Raw genomic sequence first — 12,619 nt, 5'->3', positions numbered from 1 at the left:
TACTTTCCATAGTAGCGTGCAGCTACTTAACATATTTTATATAGTTAATTCTTTGAAATTTAAAGTGTAATTCTTCCATTGGCATCTGCAGAACACAATGACGACAACAAACCAAATTGAGCTCATTCCAGACGTTTTCAAGAAGGGGCCACACACTCGTAACACACAACACAGCTTGCTGAGGCAAGCCATCCTTACACAAAGAGCACAGTCGCTACTCACTCAAACAAGTACTTCACAAGCATTACCACCAGTGTCAGTCCACAAACCTCATAGACACTCAAACACACAAGCAACCCACAAATCAACTCCAGGACAAAAAACAAGAGGCAGCCCACAGACTGTACTCAAACCAAACCAATTGTAAGTCATATTTACAAACAAAAGAGCTCTCAAAAGCAGTCCAGAGACTGCACCAAGACAAGTAAACAGCCCAAAGACTGTTCCATGTTACAAATATCATAAGGAGAAACATCTCCACATTCATACACAATCAAACATATCTTGTCGATTCTTTTGTTGAAACAGACACTGCTCTACATAGTGAATCTTTTTAAAATCAAATGACTAATTTACTGGCCATCGTAAATCAGGATCCTTTTTCGTATATTTGTTCCACAGTGTACTATACATTATGGAAGAAATACCATATTTAATATACATAAACCTATTAGGTGTCCCCTCTAGGGGAGCCGGCTGACTACTTTCTAGATCCATATTGGTACCTCCAAGACAGAAACACATTCTACGAAGTGTGCTAGGAGCAGGACTGCCAAAAATATTATAGTAAAATATAATATTATAGTATTTATCCCAAGTATAAAAAGTAGATACAAAAATCTCCTCATTACCTGCCTTTGTTTATTGCAATAAACAAATCAAACAAAACCAGAATCTTGGCCAAGCAAATCCAAAATCAAGAGTGCCACTGCAGCAACCTTACCAAGGAAAAGAGGCTCTAGCCCAGACTCTTTCCAAAATACGCCGAATTACCGGTTGGTCTGGCAGAGTGTTTATAAACACTCTGTGTCTTTACCAAATCATAAGGCATGCCTATTACAGGGGTCCGCAGACCCACCCAAAACAAGATAGGGTAAAACCCCCAAGGCTTTGCAAGAAGAGACCAAATTACCAGGTGGCCTGGCGGAACACTCGAGCGCTCCGTATCTCTACTTACGAATTTTACTAAATGACAAAAGTCTCCAGCCTCCACCTGCCAAGCTCTGGGTTGACCTAATGGTCACTGCAATACTTATGCCAAAGGAGATCTCAGTCGGGACCGAGCACCACCTGGAGGGTCAGATCGGGGGAACCGGAAAAACAAGTCGGTCTGCAAAAACAGTCTCTCCTCGTGCAGCGTACCGCCTCAGTAGATTCCTGTCCTCCGTCAAGACCTTTCCTTCGGGCAGCCGCGTCTCCAATGAGCCCCACGAGTCGGGCGCCAAACTGTGGAAATGACCCTTTTTAGGGGGCCACCGGTGCAGGGGTTCACCCTTATCTGTCCACGGGTCCTTAGACCAACAAAGAAGAGACTGGCATGGAAGCTGGAATTCAAAATAAGAAGTTTATTAATCACTCATGAGTGGGACTACATCAATACAAAACCCTCGGGCACTGTATGAGGTAGTACATGGAATACAAAAAACAAGGGTCTTGTATACCCAGTTTGTTGCACAGTAAGCATGGAGACCCAAATAGAAGGTACAGGCATACACAGGAATAGCTATCGCCTAATATGGACAGATAGAAACCACTTTGTCAGCAGAGTGGGAGGAGAAACAGAACTGCTTACATCAGTTGGAATAGCTTGACAGTTACATTCTAAAACAGGTGCATTCTAGCAGCTACATGCCTTTCTGAGCTCATACATTGCTCTAGCTCAGTCCTGAAGGAGGTAACTACAGTTGATGACTCAAGCAGAATAAAAAGACAAGCAACAGTGAAGACGGAAAGAACCACATGGCCAACAAAATGAATGCTACAACTAAAATGGCTTCAGCTCATGCTAACAGCAATTTCTGTTGATTCCCGCTGAGTGGCCTCCATATTATACTGGAAAAGAAAGGTGAGGTCACCTACTTAGTTGACCTAGGTACTCCAAGAAGTCCCCACAGGGTACTTCATGTGAATCGCCTGAAAACTTTTATTGACAGGGCTGACATGAGGTTGCTCATGGCCTCTGATGAGGGACAGGAGGAAGAGAGTGACCCTCTCCCTGATCACCTCTCTCAGGACACTATTGATGGATCAGTTGAAGGAGTAGTCTTGGCAGAGAGACTCACTGATCAACAGCAAGCTGATTGCAGACATGTTCTCAATCAGTTTCCTGGTCTCTTTCTCTGACATTGAGTCAAACCACCTGGTGTACCCATGACATGGACACAGGTGACAGTCTGCCTCTGAAGAGCTATGTAGGAAGGTGGAATATGACTGCATGGTTGCCCCCACAGTTTTCCTGGTGTTTTGCTGGTTTTCGACTTAGTTGACTGGGGTCCTGATTAGCAGGATCCCAGTCAACCATCTGCTTTCCCCTTTAAATTGATGTATGTACTTTAGGTACACTCCAGATTGGATTCTGGAGTACCCTTGTGAGTCCCTAGTATATGGTATACTATGTACCTAGGGCATAGGTACCCCAGAGGCCTACCAGGGGCTGCAGCATGTATTTTGCCACCCCTGGGAAGCCTTTTAAAATGACCCAACCCGTCTCCTACAGCAGCCTGTGTAAGGTGGTGTATGCACCCCTTACTGAGAAATAGGTTCCCTGTGTCTCTCCATATCACTGCACATACATACCTATCAGTCACCCCTATGGCAGGCCTTAACAATCCTGAAGGCAGGGTGCTGGGTTTTATGTGAGAGGGTGCCCATGCATGAGCAGAACCCCTCTGCAGCTTTCGTAATCTTTATTCCGGGTTTGTTTGCGATGCAGCCAACCCATATACTCTTAAGTGCATTATAACCTCGCGGTAAATGCTAACTTTGGAATGGCTGCATGGAAACATGTTGTGTTTGGTGTCAAACACCTTGGAATCATAGATCCACCCCAGTAACTGAGGTGGGAGGTAGGATTCTACCCTACTAGAGGGAGAAACATGGCACAACTGGTACACCTGGTACCAGCTTAGCAAAACCCTGGCATCACAAAATGGATGCTGCCGGCTTTAGACACAAGTCTGCCTCCCTGCTGCTGGGTGAAACTCCGGCAGGGGAGGCTGGACAATAGGTTTCCTGTCACAGGGAGGTGTGACCACCTCCCAGACAGGCTTTAGTGTATTGGGGCTGGGTGGGTGCACTCCAAGAGTGCTTTGAAGTCAGCACTGGGGGCACATTTGGTGTTCCTGTGCATAGTCCAGCTCAAACCAGTTGCAGGGGCTGCTCTGGTGCGGAACTGGATAAAGGAAATGGGTGTAGCCACCCCTCTTTCCTGACCCTCTCATAGGTGGGTCCCCAGAGTTTGTCCCACTCCTTCCTTGGGTATAAAGAAGGAACCTTTGACTACAGGACTTTAGATTTACCTGGACGAAACTCTGATACATAATCCTGGAACTGCGAAAATATACAAGGAGGTAGATGACTGAGGAATATCCCTTGGAGTTACGGAGTTACTCTCCTGCTTGGCAGGCACCAAAGACGCATCTGTCCGGTTTCCATCTCCGAAGCTCCCGCCGGACTCCGAAGAATTTTGCAACACAGGAGGTGGGTTTCCATGGTCTCTGATGTCGATCTGTGCACTCTGAGACCTGTATCCCTCGTGGAAGACCGTGCAACCCGAACCCCTGGACACTGCAACCGTTTGCAGAAGCATCAGCTTTGAGGCGACCTCTGAGGCTGAGCTTTGGGTTACTTGTAGCCCTGACTCGGAGCAGCATTTGCACTGAAGATTGCCGGCATACACTTCACAAGTGTTCCGTGAGCTGGCCCTTTGTGTTTTCTCTCGAGGTCCCTTTGCGATCCCTGGTCCGTCGACTGGTGCGTCCCTGTGAAGGCAACTTTAACTCTGATTGGGCTTACCTGGTTGCTCCAGATGTGCCCTGACTCGCCATCGCTTTGGGAGTCCCCCGCACCTTGCTGGTCCGCACCAAAGCATATTTTCTCTTCCTGCGTGGGTTGCTGTTGCCAAGGCTTGTTGTGTTCAATCCGAGCACTGACACCGCAGCACTCGACATCCTTCGTGGGACAGCTCGGATCCAGCTCCTGGTTGTCGTCGACGCCTCCTGGTCCTCGTGGCTGCAGAGTCAAGCTTCACCTCTTCTCACCTGAAACACCCGACATCGGTGGGCATTCGTCTATCATGCCCCTGGTCACTGGCAAGTGACCCAGACTCTGTCCCCTCTGCTTTCAGGTTCTTCACATCATTGATCCAGGCTTGGATCACACTGGACACTTTTCCTTTACACGGCAGCAGCACTTTGCAGAAGATCGCCATTGAAATCAACGACGATTCCCGACACCATTTGACACCCATGCACCCGGCTTCCCTGGGTGAGGTAACTCGAGTACTCTGGTGCTCCCATGGGTGTTGGCCCTAGAACTCCCTGAGTCTAAAGGGGTTTGCTCAAAGTCCTCTCCTAAGTGTCCTTAACCTTTCAAATATCAACCGCGACTTTCGCATAGCATTGTACGGGGCTCGCGGCTGTGTTCTCACACTGCACGCGTCCCCCATGGGTATCCTTCGTCACTACCTTGGGTGGTTCCTTGGGGTCCCAGTGATTCTACGTGCTTTAGGCACTGTGCCTGGTCAAGTCGTGGTTCTTATACCACTTTCTTAATATATGGTTTGGTCCTCCCCTGGGGCCCATTGTATATTGTGCTATATTACTGTCGTTTTTGGTGCTTTAACTTTGTGTATCTTGCACTCTAATCTCAAAGAGATTAGTAGTGAGTGTTTAGTAATAAATACATATATTTTATTTATACCTTGTGTGGGTCTCCGTTCATTCAGTTATTCAAGAGGTTATAATCTGGTAAACTAAGCTGCTTTACACTCCTTCAAGATGTAGCCTGAAGGCTGCTCTCCACCACTAGGACAGCTTTCAATATAGGTTGTCTTTAAACCTATCAACAATAAGGGTTGTTTGGACTGGTGCAAGGTGTTCACTATAACTAGTGGACTGCATATGCCAACAAGCAACATTTACAGACAGCCTGACCATGTCAGAGATCGCATCAGGAAAGAGGCCCAAACGATGCTGGAGTTGGGGGGGGCGGGGGGGGTCATTGAGCCTTCATACAGCCCTTAGGCTAGCCCTGTAGCCCTTGTACCAAAAACTCATACCCAGGAATGTAAGAGAGAGATTAGTTTTTGTGTTGACTATGGAGGCCTCAATGCAGTTACCAGGACTGATGCCCATCCAATTCCCAGGGCAGATGAACTGATTGATACTTTGGCCTCTGCCAAATATGTCAGTACATTTGACCTCATTGCTGGTTATTGGCAAATTAGACTCTATGATGATGCCAAATCAAAAACAGCATTTTCAAACCCCAGTGGGCATTATCAATTTATTGTGATGCCTTTTGGTTTGAAAAATGCACCTGCCACATATCAGAAGCTGGTGAATAAAGTCTTAACATGTTTGGAAATCTATAGTGCTGCATATCTAGATGATATAGCTGTCTTTATCTCCACCTGGGAGGATCACCCGACAACCTCAGAAATGTACTTGAGGCCCTGCAGAAGGCAGGCCTCCCTATCAAGATCAGAAAGTGCCGGATAAGGCAGAGTAAAGTTGTGTACTCAGGCCGCCTTGTAGTTGGAGGCCAACTTCACACATTATAGAGCAAAATTCCGATCATCATGGACAGGGTTGCTCTCGCAACTCAGACTCAGGTCAGAGCTTTCTTGGGCCTGAGTGAGTACGACAGGAGGTTTGTTAAGGGCTATGAATCCATAGCGACACCCCTTAATAATCTCACCTCCAAAAGAATGCCTAAGAAAGTTCAGTGGACAGTTAGCTGTCAGTAGGAATTTGATGACCTGAAGCAAGCCATGTACTCTGCTCCAAATCTGCAAAGTCCTGATTCTGTTGCTAGAAGTATGATCCCATGTACTGGGGGGCTCCTTAGGAGACCCCCCATGTACTCCCGGTAATAGCCTTTTAGGGTCTGCCAGCAAGCTAGTGCTGCTGCCAACAACAGACACGATTCTGCCCTCCTGCTTCTGAGCTGAGCTCAAGCAGGGGAAGGTAGAACAATAGGTTTCCTGTCACAGGAGTTGTGACCCACCCACAGACATGATTTAGTATATTGGGCTTGGGTGAGGTCGCCTTCGAGGCCACAAGACTGTTATGAAGGGCACACTTGATGCCCTCTTTGCATACTCCAGTTTGAGCCAGTTCAGGAACCCTTGGTTCCCGCTCTGGCGAGAAACTGGACAAAGGACAGGGGAGTATCCTCCACTCTGTCCAGCCCCTCCTCTGGGAGGGGCCCTCGTGTCGTTCCAACCCTTTCCTTAGGGTACTTAAGGGCTCCCCTGTGGGTGGGTCCTCAGATTCATAGTGGAACAAGACTCACCTCTGAAACCAAGACAACACTGTACGACCGTCTGGACACTTGAACTTCGTTGGGCTTCGACTGGAACGGAGACTGCATCAGGGAGGAGTCCTTCGGCTCCTGGTCTTGCTGTTCTTCAAGTCTTCAGAGTCGTCTATGTCTGTGCTTCATCCAGGTTGTACAGAAGGCCTGTGGGCATCAAGGACATCTGAAGTAATCTCCCTTGGTGTGAAGGAGTCACTACCTTGCATCTGCAGGCACCGCAACAAAGCTTATTGGTCTGATGCTCCTGTCGTTCTACGGGCTACCTGAGGCCCAGCAACACAGGTGGTGGTTCTGCAGCTCTCTAGAGGCCTGACCTTGTGAGGACAGTATCCCTCGTCTGAGCCGCTGGGACTGACCCCCTGTGAACCGTGTCTACTTGCTATTGCCAATGCTTGTTGGCTCTGCATTCCAGAGATCTTCACAAGAAGCTCCAGCCTCAAGTACCTCATCCGTGGAAGATCAGCATCCTAATTACATCCTCTGCACTGTGGGCCTCCATCATTGGTGAGCTCCCTGAGGTCCTCTTGCGACTCAAGTTCCTTCGGCCTGTGGATCCTCTCAAGGGCCTTCCTTTGCTTCAGTGGGCTCCCCTGCTTGCTCAGGGCCTGCTCTGAATCTCCTGCTGTTGGTGAGTCCCTTGGACCTTGTTGGTCCCAACCTTTGCATCTTTTCGCTTTCTATGCCAATTGCAGCTACCAAGACTTGTTGCTGCTTCTATCAGACACCTGGACACTGACACCTGATGTGGGCCAGCTCGTGCCACGGCTCCTGGTCTTCCTCAGCATTGCCTGGTCCTCACAGCTGCAGGTACAAGTTCACTGTTTTTACTCATGAACCTCCAGACATAGGTGGGCATTGTGCTTCCATGCCTCCTGGTCACTTCCAAGTGGGATAGACTCTGTCCCCTCTGCTTGCAGGTTCTCCTCTTGAAGAGTCTACTCTTGGATTCCACCGGACTCCTTCACAGGCTTCTCCAGAGGCATCTTTTTCAAAGTCTTCTATTGTCGTCTACGGCAGGTTCTGATGTCACTTCACCCTATGCTCAGAGACCCTAGCTAACCCTTTGCCATTAAACAAATGCTAGTGTGAAGATCTCGCCCACTGTTTTAAACACAAAATTGAGAAGATTTAGCTTGAAATTGCTAAATCGCATCCAAGCAGACCCTTGAAAGTACAATCCACAACCACTACACAGACGATACTTTCCCCTTGCATGACTGTTCCATCACATATGGAACTCTCTACTGAGTCTTACACCACTGTCCCCCTTTTAGACTCCTGGCCCCTTCTCAACATATATACCCTAACTATGACTTTAGACAAAGTAAAGTGCGGCTCTCCTAACGACCAATTACCTATTTCAATACTCAAACAGTTGGACCCCTCCCATATGCACGTCATTCTAAATGTTTTAAATTCTTATCTACTTGAGTCGACAGTTCCTTCTCAGTGGAAACATGCAATGGTGACCCCTCTTTTTAAAAAAGCCCACGGCTGACCCTGCCACTCTTTCAAATTACCAACCGATCTCCCTTTTGCCAGTCTTCTCCAAAATCCTTGAGAGACATATTCATTCTCATTTCTCCCAGTTCATCGAAACCAACAAAATCCTCCACCCCTCCCAATCCGGGTTCAGAGCCGGTTTCTCCACAGAAACTACTCTGTTGGGGTTTACAGAGAAGTTGCACCATCACCTTGATATCGGAGATACCGTCGCGCTCTTACTATTAGACCTCAGCGCGGTGTTCGACACAATTTCCCATCCCACACTAATCAACACACTGTGGTCTCTGGGCATTTGTGGCTCAGCCTTGGATTGGATCATCTCCTTTTTGGATGGCCGTACATTTCAGGTCTTCTCTGCCACGAATGGTTCCAACACCCACCCATCACCCTACGGAGTACCCCAGGGTTCCATACTCAGTCCTTTGCTTTTTAACTTGTATGCCATTTTCTATCTTTCACACACTGACCCTTGCTCAACATCTTGCCTTCAGTTGGGTCTTAGGAGAATTGCAACATGGGTGAACCAAAACCACCTGAAACTTAACGGTGATAAAACCGAGGTTTTAATCCTTGGTAAGGAGAAAGATCTATGGGGCCTGCTTCATTGGCCTGCCGAGATGGGTGCCCTCCCGTGGCCTTCCAGCCATGTCCGAAACTTGGGCGTGTATATTGATGATTCTTTGACCATGCATCATCAAGCAGTCAAGGTCACAGCCGTGTGTTTCACCATCCTAAAATGGCTTAGGAAGATCATCTGGATGTTGCCAAATGCCACCCAAAAAACGGTGGTCCATGCCCTCATCACCTCACGGTTGGACTATGGAAATGTCCTTTTTCTAGGCACAAAGAAGGCTGTGACCCGCAGACTACAGCTAGTACAGAACTCTGCAGCAAGACTACTGTGCAGGGTTCCCAGGGCCACTCCCATTACTGGCTATCTCCGAGACCTACATTGGCTCAGGACCAAAAACCGCATAAAGTTCAAAGCCCTGAGCTATATGTTTAAGATCAAAAGGGGGCAGCACCACAATATCTGCAATCTCTTGTTTGCCCATATGTTCCCACTCGTCATCTTCGATCTACAACGCTTGAAAAATTCACGGTGCCCAGGTTCAAACTCACGAGTATGGGTGGAAGGTCCTTTTCGGATCTTGGCCCGACCCTCTGGAATACTCTTCCTCTCGCTATCCGCAAAGAAACTATTTATACCAGCTTCCGCAGATCCCTGAAGACCTGGTTATTCAACCAGTAATCGCATCTCACCACCACCATTTTTGCACCCAGTCCGTCCAGGCGCCGGGAAACCCTTTTTGGGTAGCTGTAGCGCCCTACAAATTCAATTAATAAATACATTAATTAATAAATATGCACCTGGCTTTCCTAGTGCTAGTAACCTGATGCCTGGGACATCCACAGTTGAGGTGATTCTCCAACCTCCCATCTTCCAAAGGGTTTCTTTGGACTCCTCTGGGAAGGGTCCTTCTTCTTTAAAACTGCAACTGTGACTTCTCCATTGACTTCCAGTGGGCATGTGGCTGTGTTTCCACTCTGCATACAGCCTCTGTGGGGTTCCTGGGTACTTACCTTGGGTGGCTCCTTGTGTGCCCAGCTCCTCTGAGTCTTCTGGTCCAAGTCCCATTCTTCTTTGCAGTTTACATTCCACTTTCTTAGTATATGGGTTGGTCTCCTACTGGAGACCAGTGTGTATTTGTGCTACTTACCCGATTATTTTGAAGTATTCTTGCGTGTATTGTTGATATCTCCGGGTAGGAGATGTGCCAATGTGTTAGTGATTGTGTTGCATAATACATAGACCTATTTTTATAAACACTGTGTGGTACTTTTTAATCTAATCTAATCTACACAGTTGATTAAATGTGTTAAAACAAGCTGCTTTACACTCCTTCAAGATAAGCCTGAAGGCTGCTCTCCACAGCTACCACTTTATGAGCTTTCTATGGTTATCAAAGACCACTAAAATCACCATCAGGATTGTCTGGATTAGTGCGAGGGGCATAACTCCTGAGTGTACACTATATACTAAGCCAGCCTCCTACAACCACCAACACCAGTTCTCCATTGTGCTTCTCCCACCAGGGTACAAGTTCTAAACAAAGAAGTGGGGCACTAACCAAGTTAGGCAGTATGTAAGTGACATCACAGCACATGACATCACAACCCACGACCTCACAGGAAGTGATATGACAAAAAATGACAACAGATTTTAAGAGCTCATATATGTTAAGCAGGTCTGTCATGTGTACATTTGAGCATATTACAATATTTAACAAATTAGATCTTGCGTCGGAGTTGTGCCAAAAATGCGTTGCAACCCCAGCGCTAGGTCTAGGCCTCAGATTACACAATTACTTATTAAATCTCTGCGAGAAAGAAATTGGCAACAAGGAGAAACGTGGCAGTATATCTGATCTGCTTAATTGCTTGCAAAGTCTGCATTTTAAAGCATCTTATGGAGTTAAGGCGCCTGCTACAAAGATCTTTATGTACCCAGTATATCTGAGGGAATAAAAATAATGGTAAGATAACTCTGGAGGTTAATGCACTTGCTGGAGAGACAGGTGTTTTGTCTAGTCCCAGTTTTGTCACAGTAGCATGGAGGGTTAATGTGTCTCCCACAAAGAACACCATGTGAGACACAGATAGCGGATTTGTATTTTATGTGGATGGGTAAGTGGGTTATTGCTTTTAACACAGAGATCCTTTAGTTACTTGCAGTTCATAAATTGTAATCCTTCTAATATAACACAGTGAACTATGAAGGAAAGAACATGTGACTCGTAAACCTTGTATCCCTGTCTTATGTAACACATCCATTAAATTGATTTAGAAACATATGCTTTATTGTCAATGTGCATTAAGGCACTCCGACACCCTGGATTGGGTTGAGTAGCGCTATAAAAGAAATCAGACAAAATAGTGGTAGCTAGATTGTTATTTGTGTAAATATTAGAACAGACCAACACATCTGACACACAACAGAAGTGTGCTCAGACAGTGTCTGATACTTATTGTTTTTATGTTCCCTGGCGAGGTTCAACTGCTCAAAATAAACATTTCACCAAACATTAGCTTATGAGTGGCTGAATTGCGCAGTGTGAAATAGTGAAAAAAAGGTAGGGTCTGGGCTGAGGAGCTCCAGGATGCAGACAGTAATCAACAAACTGCCTCTCCTCCTTTGTCCTTAAAGTGCAGAGTGCAGGCAGCCATGGCGGGGTGGGCTAGGGCAAGGTGTGAAAAATCCTGGAGGTTTGCAGCACAACAAAATAGAAGCCACTGGCACGTGAAAGGCTTCGACAAAATAATTTTCCCTCTTTCTTCTGTCAGTCACAGGGCCATTGGTGCCTCAAAGCTAGTGCTCTGAGGTGCCAATGGCCCTGCGACTGACAGAAGAGAGAGGGGAAATTATTTTGTTGACTTGTCCCCCCCACCCCCCTTGTCCCCCGTGTTCCCCCCACTACAAAATCTGGGGGATATATCACCCGTGTCCCCCACACTTCCTACGCCCATCATTGTTTAGAGACCTGTACAAAAACTCAGGTTAAAGGTTTGGTTTGTAATGTGATTACCACAAGGTGTTAATATGTCACTTAGTATCTGATGCAAATATATCGGACATAACTTGAGCTAACTACTGCAGTCTCATCCCCATTATTTCTGTTTGGTTTTTACAAATCTTATGCTAGCCGAACCTATTCTCTGTATTTCCACTTAAAATATGTGCAAATCGCAGAAATGTCCTGTAATCAGATTAGTGCACATTTTTCCAATTTCTACAGCTGGAGAAGACCTTGAAAGAAAAGGGAAGAGAGTGAATGCTGAAATAAGGAAATGTGGCAGCATAAAGAGGAGAGTGAGCGAAGGGAACAAGGGTGTGGGGATAACATAAGACAGCACCACAAAAAGATTGAGAGTTTTGGGAATTCTTGGCAGGTGATGGAAAGTAGGGAAAGAAGGAGTGGAAGTTGACAGTGGGGAGAGGGGATGGGAAAATGGAGAGGTAGGGAGAAGTTAAAAATCAATGAGAAGAGTAAAAAAAGAGGAGTAAAAAGAGGTTAGAAATTTAAAGAGAGGATATCAAGGCCCAGTTTGAAGCTGGTAGTGGTACTTCCCAACCTCAAGTGTAGGGAAAAAACAGCTATTCCACGTCAGTGGAAGTGTACTAGATTTAAAAAAAACAACATAAAGTGTATATTTTGCTTTAGACAGTTCCTGCCAGCATGGAGCTAGCAGTCTCGGGAGAAACATGTCCAATACAGCAGTTTCTTCTTGGTATGGGGAATTATAATTACCAATGTGGAAACTGAATCTGAGAGTTAGTGGCCAGCATTTCAATGACAGAGTAGGCACCACTGGAAATGGTGGCAATCTGGTCTCATTGTGTTTGCTTTAACCTTATATTGGGTGCCTGATCCGCTAAAGTGTTCGGAGGTTGCTGCTGTGACATGGTGTTCTAGATAATGGGCCCCAGCAGCAGGAAGGGGAAGGCAGCTTTCTTTAGTCTTCTAAATGTGTCATGCAGAGGTGGATGGATGGGACCTCTAATTTTTTTTAA

The 12,619-nt window shown here is 46.5% G+C and overlaps 1 protein-coding gene across 5 annotated transcripts in view; it reads left to right on the top strand.

Annotated features, from left to right (window-relative positions):
- Window positions 1-12,619, top strand: part of GPR4 (G protein-coupled receptor 4) — a 612,431-nt gene that overhangs the window by 148,585 nt on the left and 451,227 nt on the right. The gene's annotated exons all lie outside the window — the stretch shown is intronic.

This window comes from Triturus cristatus, chromosome 9 (genome assembly GCF_964204655.1).
Source record: "Triturus cristatus chromosome 9, aTriCri1.1, whole genome shotgun sequence".
Classification (NCBI taxonomy): domain Eukaryota; kingdom Metazoa; phylum Chordata; class Amphibia; order Caudata; family Salamandridae; genus Triturus; species Triturus cristatus.
This window is presented reverse-complemented; position numbering and strand designations above follow the sequence as displayed.